The following is a 17268-nucleotide window of genomic DNA, read 5'->3' on the forward strand; positions in this document are numbered from 1 at the left end:
AAAGGACGTTCTAATTGCCTAATGTCTGCATGATGTTAATTTTAACACCATCTACCTGCCATACTCCAGCTGTGTTCAGTGTGTAAGACTTTATGTCACAGGAATTGGTAGCTACTACTACTTAACTCCTCTTTCTTTCCAGTAAAGATGGGAATCTTAGTTCACATTTGCCTTTAGCTCATGCCGTAACTTGAAATTGTAAACAGGAAAGATGTTACTTGCTTTTAGTGTGCTATTAACTTCTTGTAAAACTCTGGGCAAATCAGCTCATCTCTCTGTTATCAGCTACATGAATCTATATTTAACCTGTTTGTTATTCTTCACAAAGTATGTTAACATTTCTGCATCAAGCTATACAGTTTAAGTTTGAAGTGGTAGAGATCTGGGGATATAACTTCAATTTGTTTCCAGGGAAAGGATTTGTCTCCTAAGTCTTTTTGGACCAGGTTTTGTTATTTTATGCATAGTGACAATGAATTACAGTCAACTGAGAAGACTATGAAAACTACTTTCTTTTCTACGAGGTGTTTTAAAGGTCTCTAGGAAAAGGTAAGTAGAAATACCTGTATATATAAATAAGTAGAGTCAAAGCACATTTTGAAAACAACATACTCTTCATCCAGAAAACCATGTTGGTATAATTTTTACTTTGTTCCTGATAGATCTTATGCTAGCAAAATGATGTGTTATCTCCAACAGCCCCAGGACAACCCTGAAGTACGTCATAACTTTGACTACGTCTTGCTTGTGCCAAGTAAACATGATTACTCCACTATTTTAAATAAAGACACAGAAACATAAAGCTGCAGGACACCTTCTTTGCAATCATGATTGTGACTTAGTTTGAAAGCTACAAAAACTGGAAGAGCCTTAACTATTTAAAGTTCTAATAGTTCTATAGTGAGTCTGTTAGAGCACAAGCAGGTAAAAAATTTCATCTATTACACCTTAGTTGCTAGTACGTGTGCAAAACCAATTCCTGTGGATTCCTTCTCAGTCTGTCACTTCAGCAGTGTCACACTATGGGAGAGGACCAAGTTGGAAATGGAAAGATCTCCATTATTTAAAATAAAGAGAAAAAATTTTAGGCTGCGCATCTAGAAAAAGAATTGAGAAGAGGTTCAGTTGCTTTTCCCCTTGAGAAACGGAAGCGTGGTACATTATGCTGCCTGCTTTTTGATGCAGTCGTTGCTAGCCAGTGTAAAAGATCAGCATGATGCCCCAGCTGCCCGCCACCATACAATCCTTCTTTGAAACATAAATTCATATGTAGGAGGGAGCAATGAATGCATGCAAGTTGAAAAGCCAATGAAGCACAGACCTGCTTAACAAAACAGTCTGCCAAGGTTACTGGGGGTGTTGTCAAAGCCTCTTCTTTTGTGAGGCTGAATAACAATTCATACCAAGTAACCAGCCTCACAGTTTCTTTGGCTTTACCTGGCAAGTTTTCAAAGTCACTCTTCATGGCTGGGTCTGTTCACATTGAGATGCAGCTTATCTTGCCCAGGACAGCAAATGCAGAGATGATCATACTCCAAAAGTTCATGCCAAAGTCCTATTGTGCTGTTTTGCTGCTTGAAATGTGCTTGTAGATGACACAAGCACAAATTGAAAAATGATACATCCTTGGTTACTTCATGTTGGTAGGAAGAATTCCCCTGCCTCAGCAGCAACTGATAGCAATTCAACCATTTAATTTAACAAATCTGATTATAACTGGGATCTTCAAGAAGCCCCAGTAGCAGGGCAGCCCCAGTTGCCAATTCTAACCATGCCATTCTATCCATGCAAATGTTCCTGCTAGCACAAGTCTTGTTAAGAGAAGACTATAACCTATTTTAAGCTTAGTACTCAACAACTTTTAAAGGGATATTTGTCTGCTGAGCTATCCAGAGCCATAAGGAAGCCTTTTTTCTCAGCTGGGTACTCTTTTGGAATATGAATAATAATCTGGAGCAACAGGACAGACATTCTCTAAGGATTCTTTATTTGGAGAGATGGAAATTTATACTACTAAATCACCAGAGTTTTAGCCCAATTTTCTCAAGAAAGTGATGCTCCGTAATCACACATGTAAGGTGGCAACTTTTCATCCAGAACTAAGCAAAGTCCCACCACAGGGAAATAAAATAAATAAATAAATAAATAAATAAATAAATAAATAAAACAGAAGGTGTAACAATTAAATGGAGCATGAAATGCTGGAAGACCTGTGTTGAAGAAAGAGTCTGTGAAAGACATTCCCTAGGATTTCAGTGCAAGAGGCTGTGTCTGTCACATCTTTCCCTTCAATGCTCTCTGTGTTTTTGTGAACCATTAGGACGCTTGGTTTGTAAGATGTATTCTGGGACACGAGCAGTTCAGTATCTGATATGTGCTCAAAACATGTAACTTACTGAACCATCTTTGGCTCCAAGAGTTTTAAAATAAGCCAGTTCTTCAGATTCTGAAAAGATTGAGCTTTATATCTCTATTCAAAACTCTGCCACAAACTACCAAACAAAATGGTTCAGAGCTGCAGATTCTATTGTAATCATGATTAGAAAACACATTAACCATAAATTGTGGCTATGCAAGGAGTACTCATTGAATATTCTACCATGAAATATGCCAACAATCAATTTAATGCAGTGAATGTTTCTAAGACCAAAAAAATGAATAATGCTATTTGGACATTCTTTCACAGTAACCAGAACATAACATTACCTCTTGCTACTGTACGCTTCAAACTGATGCAAGGATCTTTGAGCTTCTTCAGTAAAATCCTCCTGGCAGTTTAATGGAGGAAAATAAAACTAAACGGACTCCTGGGCAAAAATAACAAAAGGTCTACAACAGGCAGAGTTCTGTGCACAATTTACCAAGCTGTCTGTTGAGATTCTGCCCTAGCTGACTTTACAGATTCCTAACTATGTTTTTGCAGTTGTCTCCTAGAAACAGGAACAAGAAGCATTCTCTGTTTTCTCAGCTCTTAAAAAAAAAAAAAAAAAGTCTGCAACAGCTTTCTTCACATTCACTAACCAACATATATTTCCTTAATCAGTGGACGGCCTTAAAGAATGGGTTGTTCTTTGATACCATGTTATGTAAATGTAATACAATAGCAACTGGCATAATGATATATCATTAATAAAAACTTGGACAAAAAGTAGCAATGGAAAGTGCAATTCAGAGAAATACAAACATTTGAATGCTTAGCAGAATCTTTGGATACTTGAGGGTGCTCAAACATTGGATAAGAATCTTAAAAGAGAAGATGTTGAAAAGTTACACGGTCCCTCCTTGCATCAAACAAAATTCATAATGACTACAACTTCTGAAGTGCATCTTATCAAACAGCAAAATGGTGAAAATGAAGTGCTGTTTCTTGAAACATGGACAGAAGTTTCATCTGAGTTTTCTATGAAGGTTCAGGCTAAAATAACATATGAACAAAATAAATTAATATATCCTTAACAACATCTATTGGAAAAATAGGCCTGGTTGAGCACTTAAAATATATAATTCTCTTTTTACATACTGAAAATAATCTCTCTTTCAGAGTGGGCTGCTCTGCTGCTATTTCTGCATTGGATGTGATGGGATAAAGACTAACTGATATTTGTTTCTCCAGCCTGGACCCTAGGGCCCTGTTACCTAGGGCTTGTAGTGAATTATCCATTGCTCTAAGTTTGTAAAATCCTACAAAAATATGAAAGGTTACAAAAAGCAAGTACAATGTTCAGATGCATCCAGTTTATGTGATCTCCAAACAGATGCAAGCAAGGTAAATGGCATGAATAAGGCTTTGAATGTTGTAAAGAAATGGAGCCATAAAGATGAATACTAATGTCACACTGAGTATTAACTGGGGAGAAAACCCATATCCAGATCTTTTCCTCTGAAATCTTGGTTTCTGCAAATCAGTAGATTTTTCCCATGCATCCATAGTTACAACATAGAAATATTGCATCAAAATATGTATTTCTTTCTGTCTGCAAGTTATCTACAGAAACAGGCACATGAAAAATGCTATTGCACTGAGAAAGAGACATATTCTGAGTCCTCAAAGGCTGTCAAGGCTGCTTGCTCTGAGCTTATTTGTTCTTCCTTTCTTTCCTTCCCGTATTGTTTCCTGTCATTTCCTCACTCTCTCCCTTTTTGTTTAGGGATTCAGCTAATTGTTGTCCTTCCATATCAAGAAGCCTCTTCATTTTAATAGCTTTTTAGGATAAATTACTCCATATGGTCTTTTGCTTTATGTGAAATCCACACAACAAAAAGCAAAGATTTTGAACTAATTTTTGTTTCTTTCTATGTCACTCGAAGAGAGAAACACAAGATAAATGACATCTTATACTTTCCTCATGTTTCTAATCTGTTTCTGATAAAATAGGCCTCTATCATCTCTCTTATTCTTTCTTTTTCTTTTTTTTTGGCATATTATTGTCATTCTACCTCTTTGTTGTCCGCTAACTTCTGATTTCACATTCACTTCTTCAATACTCTTTCTTGCTTTAGGCAGAATAAAAGTATGAGAATACGGTCTCTGTTCCTACTCAATTAGTTTTGCCTGAGCTAAGACTTCAGAAATAGATCTAACCATATGACATAGATAAACCTTTTTTTTTTTTTTAACCCAAGGTTTCCATGGAATTGTTGAGATATTGGTGTGGGTATGAAGTACATAACAGCAAATCTCATTTCAGAGTCAGACAGAAAATGAGAAACTTCACTGAAATCAACGGAAAAAGCAAGGGTAAAGTGAAAAGGCAGAAAATAAATACTCATCTTGGCATGTGACAAAAGACTGCGAGGTTCAAACCTGCTATTCATTACTCTGATGAATAAAAATTCCTGAATAATCTATCATCTGTACTCTCTTCCTTTCCTGACCCCTATAATACTCCTCCAATCAGTCCATGCTGCTCCTGTGAGGGTTATCCTTTGCTTTATCTACAGAATGTGTGGGGAAACTACAACAGTTTCCCACTATCTTGGTTTATAGGTACACCACAGATTAGCCCTCAGGTGAGGAATGCTTCTTCCACTTACCCTCAAATATTTCTCAAGTCAGTACAGATTAAGGTAAAACAGAATTAACATCTATCTGCAGCAATTTGGGCAACACAGCTACAAAGACACTGGCCAAGAAATTAAAGAAAATCATTCTAATTTACTTAAGCAAAAATAAAGTACAAAAGTTCGCCTCTCCTTGTGTGAAGATGATGGAGATAATTGTTTTTCTCACATACAGGCACTTTCTGCATAGCTTACACTTCAAGTTCCACTCAGTAAAGTATTTGTTATAACTAATCTTCTTTTATAGCTAATCTCCTCTAGAAGCTCCAGTGAGGTGTACAGTGCTTTGTCGTCTTTTCCCATTCAGACTTACTCATTTTGTCTATGTTATCCTTTCCCTTTCCTCCTTCTCCACAAAATACATACTTTCTAGATATTTTTGCCCACAGGCAAATCAAAGAAGCCAGTGGTTTTCCACTCTGCAGAGGTTACCCCTCTATTGATATTCCTACTGTCACTTCCCACAAGGCAAACAACTGTCTCTTCCCAAAACTTCACCTCTTTTCTCTCTAATTTACTTTTAACCACTCTTACCTGATGCTCTTTCTTTTCTACTTCCAATGCATCTGAGATTCTAGGATTGCTTTCCATATTAGGCCCTTTATATTTCAGGAATTTTGCTCTTAATCATGCTTGATTGACCTCCTGTGTACTCGTACACAGATACCTGAGACCTGTGCAAAGGCCAGAGCGTGTGCTGGAAGGCCACACATGGCCCTGCAGCAGATGGGGAGGAGAGGTCTACACCACTTTGTGACTGTCACCTCCTCGTCACCCACAGCACCAGAGAGGCATGGGGTGGAGCTGAAGTAAGCTCCTACAGTTCTGCTTTCGGCCCTGGTGCATCTGTGCCTGGGTTCCAGCTCTGCAGGAAACAAGCTTAACCTACCCGCTGGAGAGAGCGGGCCACATGTAATAGCCATACGTATGTTTATGCACACACACATGCCTTAGAAATTACCAGGGACAATTAAAGCACAGACTGCTAATGCTCCAGCCAAAAGAATAATTTCAGTGTTTAGTTATGTAAGTAACCCTCAGATCCCTGCTTCACAATCTGTTTGAAATTTAAGGAAGACGTAGCCTTTCTGGAAAAAACTATGGACCAAATTATGTAGTCCAATCAACAGTTTTCATTTACAAACACGAAAAATTTGATCCAAACATTCAGTGTTTATTTATGGTTTTGTTTTCCTTCTCATTTGTTCATTTCTAAACCTGCAAATAGGAGAAGGTGCATGTTGCTTTGGCTGTAATTTTGTCTTTTGTTATTATTTCACACACCATTTTCTGCTAGTTTACAGACCATGAACAGTCCACGGACCACACAGGTTAGGAAACACTACTCGAGATGTGCTAGCTTTTAGTAAACATCTATTATATCTCTGCATGCTTTCAAGCATATTCAAAAGCAAACCTCTTCCATTCAGCCTTTCTACGCTACTTCTGCGAATGCAGGGCCCTGTGAATACCATATATGCAATAATTGGCAGGTATCTAACTGGAATTACCAAGTCTGACCTACTGCAGTATATAACTGCATTAAGATTCAGCTGCTGATCCTACCGACTGTTCAGCATCATCTGCAGACATATATATACTCCTCTCCCTGAGCAGAATTATCATTTTCAGACACTATAGAATAGACTCTCTTCTAGCTTTGTTAAAGTAACTGAGACTATTAGAATGGTTAGAAGAACTTAAAGAACATTTTTCCTCCTTTTTTTTGGCAGCCTAGTTTATCTGATCTAGCAGTGTCCTGATTTGCCTTCTTATTCTGACAAGGAGATTTAACAGATTTCTATAATCAGTTCCCAACACTTGATAGAATAATTTTAGTGTCAGATGAAGCTAGCTTTGCCTGATTCTAGGAAATGCCTGTCAGTCTGCACAGGCTGTGATATCCTCTATCAGGCTTCTCTTCTGCTGCGGGTCTGTCATCATCAAACAGATCCTCCCCACTTCTGATTCTCTAGGCACACCGGGCATGGCAGCAAACCGAGACTCTCCCAGGATTACATAAAGTGCACCTTAGGCACTGGAGTCGGGGGTTCAAAGCTCTTTGAGCTCTTGTGTGAAGTGACAATTTCATTTCCCTTCATTTCCCTTTCTTCATTCTCTCGTGATGTCTTGGCAACATTTTATTCCAGTTCAACATTAGCTGCCTTTTCTCTCACTTCTTTTTATATTCCTTTCTCTCCCCATCTGGTAATTTAAAAGGAAATTGCATGGTATTCAGCATTATCAGCCAATCTGTTTACCCTGCTCTTGTTCAAACTAAGACCATTTCTCTCACACTAAGCTGCTCTGTCTCACCCCATACACACTACTAGGGTCCTCCAAGCCTGTATTTTCTTTCATACGTCACCTAGAGCAGTAACCCACACTTCCAGAGGTACAGATCTTCCTAAAATGTTGTCTGTTCTTAAACTAAGACATGGGAACAGAAGTCTGTGGAAAAGAGAGATGTCCACACCTGGGCCTTCTCTCACTGCCAGGCAGCTGTAAAGCATTAGGCATGCTGGCACACAGGAGAAGGAAAAGGCCTTGACACCAAATTGGCTACCAGAAGAGCAGCATTCACAGAGAGATTCCACACCCAGCCAGGGGAGACCATCCCCATGCTGAACAAGCTTTCTCTTGTGAAATACCTTCTCGGTGGGCCAGAATTCCTCCCACCCCCAGGACCAGCCTAGCCCTTCTTAGCAGTAACCACTGTGCCGCAGTGCTGTCTGCGCTGACACTGACTCACTCCACATCACACAGTTCCTGATTTCATTACTGAAGATAAGGCCAACTTTGACCTGTGTTCCAACTCCTTCAGATCCCAAATTAATAATACAATAGCTACTTTGATCCCTATCAGTGGCTAATGCTAACAGTAAAATGCTGAAACAACTCTTGATAGCAACAACATGAAAGTTTTCCACACTCAGGCACAATAAGCATAACTGGTATTAATGTCTTTTAAAAGCCATCAGAGAAACAACTGATAGGAAGGGCTTTATTGAACCTGCAAGTGAATTCTCCTCTCATGATCTACTGAAATATTTTAGATAGACATCATCCTTTCAAAAAGGAGCTAACGTTTTGAGTGATAATCCTATTTACTTTTTTCTTCAAAAAATATGAACAAGAATGGAACTGAAATATGCATCTGTTTCTTTAGAGATGATATCAGCTGGCAAAATTGACCTCCAGGATGAAATGTCATACATGAAACTATCTGGCTTGCTTCTGAACAGAGACTTGACATCCAGTTGCTGCTCTCAAGTTGACCTGTGTTTAGCAAGGCATTCAAGCATGTGTAATTTAAGCTGATGAGCAAAACAAGCTTGTTTCCAAGTAGAAGCATTTTACTTAATTGATGCTTTGATTAAAACAAGTCTTGTCAAAGTCAGTGAAAGCTGCTTAACTGGCAAAACGGCAAAGACCAACTTCTCTGGGGCCGAGTAAGAAAAAAATACTAATGTGTATGTACTTAGCACTTGGGAATTAGAAAAAAAAAATCTAACTTTTGTATGAATTTGTTACTATTAATACAAATCTTTACTTATGTGCTGAAACAATTGATTCCTGTGTGATGGGAAAGTAGATCAGAATAATTTTACTGAACACTGGAGCTTGACTTCTTACCAGCAGCAGGGTATCATGCTGCTATATTGTATGTTGCTTAGCAATGTAATGTGGGAAGCAGCACCACAGTCCTTGACAGCACCATTGTCCATTGAAATGCTTGTGAAATATTACCTGGGTTATATAAAGATAGCACACAGTTATAGAAAAAGAGCATAAAGTTTCAAAACAGGACAAAGGCAAAGAAGAAGGCTGTAAAGAAAAGGCATTGCTATTCCAATGGCAAAAAGGTCTCCCTGGATGATATTTCACTCTCTGAATACACGCAGCATAAGTTAAATGTGGAAAAATTGTATCTGTAAAATCTCATTACAGCTATGCTTAGAAATGATGTACTGTACTGTACAGCAACTGCTCTAACAGTTGCCTAGCTCTTCTCCATATACGTGCCAACGTCCCTACACTGCTACCCTGTAAAGAAGACCCATCATTTATTATTCCGGTGCTTTGCTTTGGAGGACAACTTTTGTGCTGTGATGTGCTGATTATCCATAGTGAACAGAACACATACAAAACAAGAAGCATAAGCAAAGACAGATTTGTTCTACAAACAGATTATATGATACATGTGGCAATATTCACCTCACGGCTTCACAGTATACCAGAGGCTACAGGTGTCAGAGGCGCACCCTCCCGTATTCGCTGCACTTTATTTTTCTCTGGTGTCTTTTGCGTAGAGAAGTGTTATCCTGCTCTTGCTTGATCGGCTCTGACAGCCTCAGTATAATAGCCACTGCCAAGATTTTCCTTCATGCATGTCCCAAAATGTTCTCTGGCCCATATTCCAGCCATTCACCACATTTTAACTAGCTAGAGCAAATAGCTTGGGTAATCTGTTTTCTGCCATTCGAAGCAGATGCCAAGCCCTGTGTACTGAAGCATACAGCAGCGCTGCTTCACTGCTCAGTGCTGGGACACTCAAAGGCTTCAGCATTTTCAGTGACGCTCCTTTCTCCTGCATGGTTTCTCATATGTTCACCTTTCCCTGGTGAGGCCATTACATAGTTTTCAAGTGACACCTAAATGAGCTAGTGTGATAGTGTCATTAATAACTCCAATGGTAATGAAATCCTCCGACTGCTGCAAGAGAAGGTGGGTCATGTTTTGCTACTCTTGCCAGAGACTACTGCTGAAGCAGGGCAAGCACGTTCATGTAGCAGGCCAATGGAGGAATGAGCACAACTGTATCATGGGTCAGCCACCAATAGTGCTCTGTAAAACTTTTCATCATTTCCCCTCTTAGCAAAGCAGCTGAGACCAGGAACCTGCACTAGATAACAGCAGTGCACAGGGAAAATACACAAAACTGCATCTGTACATGGGAAAGCACATGTACATGTACATGGCCATCAGACTGAATCGAAACAGGCTCCAGTGCTGTATCGCTGGATTCACCACACTCATTTTTGTAAATTGAAGCAGCACAAGGCTCATATTCTTACTTCAGTGTACGGAACAAGCCTCAGATTATGATGGGTCATAAAGATGCAGGAGCAAATCTGATCTTAGTTAAAAAAAAAACTGAATAGACATGACAGATCCTAGGGGCCTTTCCAAGGAACAATTCAATATTCCCTTTTATAGTATTTGGCAGGAAAACACCATAGAGTTTATTCAGCTTGAATTAACTAATGGATTTGAGTATTCCCTTTAACAAAGAGAATAGATGTTGAGTTACACTGACTGCAGGGTTACAGAATGCTTTGGACAAACCTCATAAACTGATTTACCACAGAATCTGTGCTGGCTTTTCTGGTTTTTCTCTAAACTTACTTACAGCGATGCTTTATGCTTCAAAACAAGAATTCCTAAATTTGTTTAGATACATTTATTTTTGCTTGTGTACTACTTTCCCTTATTAAAAATATGAAAATGGAAAGAACTAAAAAAAATACATATATATAATGCTGTTGAAAGAGTCATCAGAACAGAAGCAAAAGTTTCAGACAGGCCAGATCCTTCTGACATGCCAACAAACCCCACTGCACAAGCCCCCTTTAGAGGGCCCAATCCCTTCCACGGAGCAGAGCCTCAGATAAATACAGGAGTACCAATGGTGAGATTTACCCTGTAGAGTAGTAGTAAGCCACACTCATCTGCACTCAAGAGGAACATGGTTTTGATCTCAAGGAGCATGCATTTGATATGTAATAACCATCCTCCTAAATCAACGCTGAGCTGTTGAAGCAGGAAGGGCACTCAGCCGAAAGCACTGCTTGTTCTCCATGTGGAAACGGAGCATTTGCTGTGAAGGCCTTCCCGAGCACACAGCTGCTATCAAACCTCTGCTCTCCATATCGCACTTGTTACCTGAAAATAATGTATTTGATATTTTAAACTAGTAAATGCACAACATTGCATGGGTCGTTTCTCTTCACTAACATCAGAAATATAAGGTTTTCATGTCAGCCCTCCTTTGGCCTTCAAATCATTCCATATTTCTTTGAATTCTTTAATTTGATTCCCTTGACTTAGTTTTCTAAGCTTCTACCACATATTCTTGGTTTCTCAGCCTTGGCTTCCTTTTATCCGATCTGAAATTAAGATCTATTCTGTGGCCTCTATGCCTCTAATGGATTTTCTGCTTAAACATAAGTGAACGTATAATTCAGCCAGAAGCTTTTTCGTAACAGCGCAGTCTTACAATAGATTAAAAGCAGTTAGCTTTTACTAATGCAAGCCCCTTTTTGGACCTAATGCTTCAGAAAAGTTTAGTATAGACAGACTTCTTCCTTTATTCCTTACTTTCATCCTGAGGAATTTTTATTTTTTTTTTTAAATTCACTAAACTTCAAGGCTCTTTGTTTTCTTCATTTTTATTTTTATCAATTTTCAGCTCAGAACTGGAAAAAGATAGCTTGCATGATAGAACTGTATTCTGTCTTGCTATCTGTAAAAATTTTTTTTGCAAGGAGAACAGCAACCCTACCTACCCAGGCTATTGCACAGAATAACTTTCAAAGTCTGCCCTCACACTTTTCACCTTCTCGAGTACGGTGAGCTCTGGAAGCGCCCAGACGTGGGGAACAGCTGCAGTTATAGGGTGAGCAGCGAGAGCATTCCTGGCTTCCTTGCAGCCGAACCTTTCAGCATCAATCAGCATCATTCACTCGGGCTGTCAGTTCAAGGCCGCAGACCAATCTGATATTCATCCTTGTATTTCCTTGTGACACAGCTAAGCCTCTGGACTGATTCTCTCTAGTTAGAGGATGAAAAAATACCTGAACAACAGCTGGTGCATGCCTCCAGTGTAAAAGTTCCAAATTCACCAGTGTTAGGGAGGCTTCTTAGCCTTTGCAGGCCAGCACTTGCAGCACCACAAGACCTTGCTCTCATTCCACATTGCTTCAATGCACAATTTACCAGCAACAACTCCAATTAAGTTACAACAGAGAACCCAAACGTGTCTCCTTGTCCTGAAGACAAAATAAAGAAAACAGCTTCTCTTAACTGATCCCGTGGTTAATGTGCAGCAATGAGGCAGACACCGGCTCCCTCAGCGTGTGACTTCTGGTGAGGGGTATGAATGCACGAAGCCCTTGTCACTGGGGTATCTTCAGAAAACAGTCAGCACCAATGGCACATTGTAGCACCTTTTGTTTCTCTACAGAAAAAGCTTAAACTCCCTCTTGTGGGTGACTGGAGAAAATCCTTTTTTTAAGAAACCACAGCAGTTTGCAGGATGAATCTCTCCCTTTTCTTCTTCTGTTGTCTACTCCAGAACAGGCTGTGTGGTCTCCACCCTTGGAAGGTTTCAATACCAGCCAGGATAAAGCCCTGGGCAACCTGGCCGACCTGACACCTGACCCTGCTTCGAGCAGGAGGCTGGATTAGAGACCCCCCCCTCCTGTCCCCTTTAACCTGAGTCATATCTTACATTCTTTTGATCCTATACACTACACACAAAAAGGAGAAAACATACTCTAAAGAGAACCCAACAGTTGCTATAGAAGAAAAAAAATATATGGAAGTATATTAGGAACTCCATACTATTTATTTCATTAGTTCCAAACGTAGTTGATGTCATCATTTGTTGCTGTGGATTTTCAGCAAACTACTGTAGGAAACATGGCAACGTACTGCACTGTCCTAACTGCCAAACCAAGTGAAGAGAGACTAACAATGAACAGAAATACAAATAAAGAATTAATCATTTTCCCACCTGAGACAACCTGCAGGGTAGTATAGTTACAGATATGATATAGACAGCAGCACCTAAAATATTTCCTCAAGAGCCTCTTTTTATATCTGTACCCCAAAATAACCACAAACTGTTAATCTCAGACGTACACACTGCTAAATTACATGATGCACCACAGCCTAATTCTTAAAATATTTGGGTAGCTACAAGCATAAATATTTACTTTCTAAAAATAAACAAAACAATACATGTACATAGTGTTTTACATCCAAAAGTCTCAAAAAAAAAAATTAGAAAAATTAGAGGAGCACTACAGAACCACAGAGGTTACAATCCTTTGTTTAAAGCTGTGAGATCAGGAAAGCACGCTGGATCCTTGTGCTTTGTTTCTGGAGACCAGCTCAAATCATCTAATGAACATTCAGCCCAGTTGTTTTGCATGAAATATAACGAACATTTTATGAGATGGCAGAGATGGATACAGAAGATACAAAGGCAAACAAACCAGAGTTTATCATTCAGAAAATACTGGTGTTGAAAGCCTATATGTAAGAATAAGCTCAAGAAATAAAAAGAGCATTTGAGACACTTCTAACAATGAAGCTTTATAGCACCATCAACAAGATACCAAGGCCATGGCAGTCAAAATGCTATCCCAGTACAGCTAGACCTCTTTGTTGCAAATCTTTTCAACTGAAGTCAACTGCTTTTCTTCCTTAACAATCCAGCACTTGTTGCAACTATGGGCAAGGGGCACTATAAGCACATGCTTACCAATTCTGCAATATGAACAAATAAAAGAACAGAAGGTATCCAGATCCTTTCAGATTGTATCCTGTTCATAAATTACATGCAGACATCATGGTTCCCTTTATTGATACATTTTCTTACTCCCTAAAAGAACAGTATTTGTCATACTCTCTAAGGCTTCCTCCTTTTTATTTCCAGCATCTAAAACACGCGAATTGATTGGACAGGAATAACCAAGTTTGGTTTACTCAATATTAAAAGGAAAACCACAGAATATGGCTTTTTTGGACATTTTTCAGTTTGAATGTATGTTCATTTATTTGTAAAAATTCTACTTTAAGGTGCCTATATTAGACTTTCTTTTTCTCTTATCAAGTTGCTACTTACCCTTAAGGAAAGGAAAACTGAGTACCTGTACGTAAAGATGGTGTTTCATGTCTCTTCCCAGTAGTATTGGCAACAGCTCAATAGAAAGAATATATCAAGAGAGCACACAGCTTGCTTTACGGAAAGCAGAAGAAACAATTCCTGTGTAATATGTTTTGTTCTAGAGTAATACTGAGACTTTCAAAAGCACTTACTGCAGGCCTGTGCCAGCTTTCAAAGCACAGATAACGTGTAACATACCAACTCCGAAGGTGCCATCAGCTCACGTTCTTCGTTCCTGAGTCTTTTTTCCTGTTCCATGCCAGATATCAGCATCCTCTCCACTGTTCCAACACACTTGCTCATGGGTTGCTAGGATCTGGAACATCAGAATGATGCACCTAAAAACAGACAGCATTGTTTAACAGGTATTTTCTACTGCATCATTTCAGTTATTTAACAAACACTTACCCTTCCAGATTTTGACAAGCTCTAATTAATTGCTGTTCCTGACTGACTTCTCCTTAAATTACTGGGTATGGCAGAAATAGCACAAGTACAAAGAGATTACAAACCTTCAAATTAAGGAGGTGGTAAACTATGGGATATCACAACAAAGCTATCTAGGTATGTATATATGTGACTGTGCATACAGTAGACTGAAATTGTTTCTACTTTTCTACCATGCACTGGAAGTTTAGGTTACAATTCTGCTCCATGTTTTGATTCCTTCTCCTATTAATGCATGTTTCTGTTACAGTAGGAAATTACACAGTACTTTTCTTGTTGTAGGCAACTGTAGTTGAAAAAACAGCAGACAAGGAGGCTACCAGAAAAAATCTGAGCACAGATATGTGTAGCCAGTGCGAAACAGGAGCTGCTCTCCTCACTCCTGGGCAAAGCCAACTGGGCAAAACAGCTCAGTTCAGAAGTGTCCAGGGCAAAGAGAGCTTCTCACAGCAGTATGAGCATGTTGCTTCTAAGCAGTACACTAACTAGGAAGTTTGTATATTTAACCTTGGGTGAGGATCATTAGGCGTTCTGCAGACTGCTTGAAGTAGTTTGAAAATCTGATGGTGCATACCCATGATTCAGATACACTATAAGCAAAGCAAAAAAATACAAGTTGTAAAATCTGAACTGGAAAATATGTATCAGACAGGGATATTCAGTATGCTGGGGGGCTGAAAGTCATAGGTTACTTTAAAGTACATCCTGGTACACATGCTGCCAGAAGAGGTACCAAAGCTGAAAGTCTATCTGAAAAATTCCTCGTTTTCATAGTTCTCTGCAATCACAATAGAAACAAATATTAAGCCAATGACAACGACACGCATTAGCAGTGAGGCTCATTAGGTAAAAACTGCCCCATTTCACATTTCTCTCTGATTTATGACAACCAAAAGTCAGCTGACTGTTCAGGTCTCTCCCCATTTTTTTTATAGCTCAAAAAATGTGCAAATGGACATTTAAAACACATTTCAAAACAATTTGTGTCTGAGTGTACATCTTGTTTACAAGAATGAACTACTGAAGCTGGGTAATAAAACCTTGAGAAATGCAGTTTATAGTGGAAACACTGGCACGACTTTAATTACTGCAGTGTAAAAGGCATCTCTGTGCACAGGGTTCCAGCATATTTTTAACCTACATGAAAAAGTCAAAGAAGAAATCTATGCAACAGGAAATGGAAACATAAATCCCTTCCAAATGCTAGACAATTTCTGCTGAGAAAGCTTGCAACCCATTAGGAAGACAAAGTCCCGTAGATGAAAGGAGAGGCAAGCAGTGGTATTTTACCCATTGTCAGTGCTGACTCCGTTCTAACCAGAGGCAGAGGGAGTTTTACCAACAACTTAATAAAGAACAAGACCTAAAGTCTTTTGCAAATTGGCTCCATAAACAAAAATAGTCATTTAGGAAATAGATTGCAGGCTTAGGAGGAAATAACAGCTTCAGCTGCTGTATAAGAAGAGACGTGCAAACCAATGTCCACTTCCTAGATACAAGGCATCAAAACAGAACAAAAATGTGGAATATCAGTAGGGTCCAAACAATGAGAAATTTAATGGACTTATTGTTAGCTCAGTTTCCAATTTCTATAGTTTCAGTAGCCTTGCCCACATAGAATATGGGAAATGCTGTAAGCGAAATGCAAGGAATGCGATCATACACAGAGAAACAGCCACTTTCCAGGAACATCTGCACTGCATATTACAGACAAAATAATTGCTCCCAATTCATCTAGCTCAACCCAAAGATAAAAACGAGATGCCAAAATAGCACTCAAGTCAGATCATTCCGGTTTATGTACACTCCAAGCCTCCCTCACGCTGTAAATGCAAAGACCATCTTTTGTTACTGTAAGTGAAATAATTAACAATAATAATCACACACACACACAAAAAAAAAAAAAAAAAAAAAAAGCTTCCTCTAAATAAGTCTCAGAAAATGGCACAAATCAGGCCAGCAGGGAATCAGACAAAGCAATATATCTTTAACAGAACTTCCAGACAAAATCTGACTAGCGTATAGCTTCTTGGGGCCTCCTCACATTACTGTAGCTACAACTAGTAAGAACAAATGTAATCAATATTGAATTGTCCTGCTGAAGCAGTAGAAATAAGAGTAAAATATTTATTTCACATAGCATCCTGGAAGCTGTTCTGTTATCACATAATCAGCTGCACAACAAACACTGCATAGAGGCAAGCAATGAAAGTCCTTGACTAAAGAGCCAACTTGACAGCTCCAAAGAAAGTTTGTGTTAGGGCTTCCAGAAGCAGTGCTTTATTAGAGAGATTCACTGTGAACATCAATTTCCCTTAATAAGTTCCTTTATCCTCATATCTAGTAATTTAAACATAGTCATCACATTTATCTAACCTTCTAGCCAACGAGATCTTGTCAACCAAGTCAGACAGAGGCCATGGCAGTTTAATCATTTCTATTTTCTTTCTAATAATGTTTTGCTGGCTCCATGGGATAAACATTTTGTTACAACTCTCCTGTTCTGCTATAAAACACTGCACGCAATATATTTGGAATTACTGTCGCAACTTCAGCTCACTCAGGACTTGTAGTTAACCGTCCTGATGGTGCAGATACCATTCCTACACCATGCTGAGATGAACACGGGAGATTTAGCTGCTAAGGAGCTGTACCCTGCATCAAAAGGCAAGGTCTGAGCTGCCAGGTGTAAAGCATGGGGGATAGTTAAAACATATGCTTAATACAACCTTGTCAGTAATTCGTAGTAGGTGTCTGAAATCAATGTAAAATCCTTCTTTAACCCTTTCTCCCTTGCTTCCAGT

At 39.1% G+C, this 17268-nt stretch overlaps 1 protein-coding gene across 1 annotated transcript in view; it reads right to left on the reverse strand.

Annotated features, from left to right (window-relative positions):
- DAB2IP (DAB2 interacting protein) overlaps window positions 1-17268 on the reverse strand; it is a 210784-nt gene that overhangs the window by 184157 nt on the left and 9359 nt on the right. Inside the window, exon 3 of the mRNA XM_084493801.1 lies at window positions 14216-14355. The gene's annotated coding sequence lies outside the window, so the exon portion shown is untranslated. The remainder of the gene's footprint in view (window positions 1-14215; window positions 14356-17268) is intronic.

The sequence above is a fragment of the Aythya ferina genome (assembly GCF_964211825.1).
Source record: "Aythya ferina genome assembly, chromosome: 20".
In the NCBI taxonomy this organism is placed as follows: Eukaryota; Metazoa; Chordata; class Aves; order Anseriformes; family Anatidae; genus Aythya; species Aythya ferina.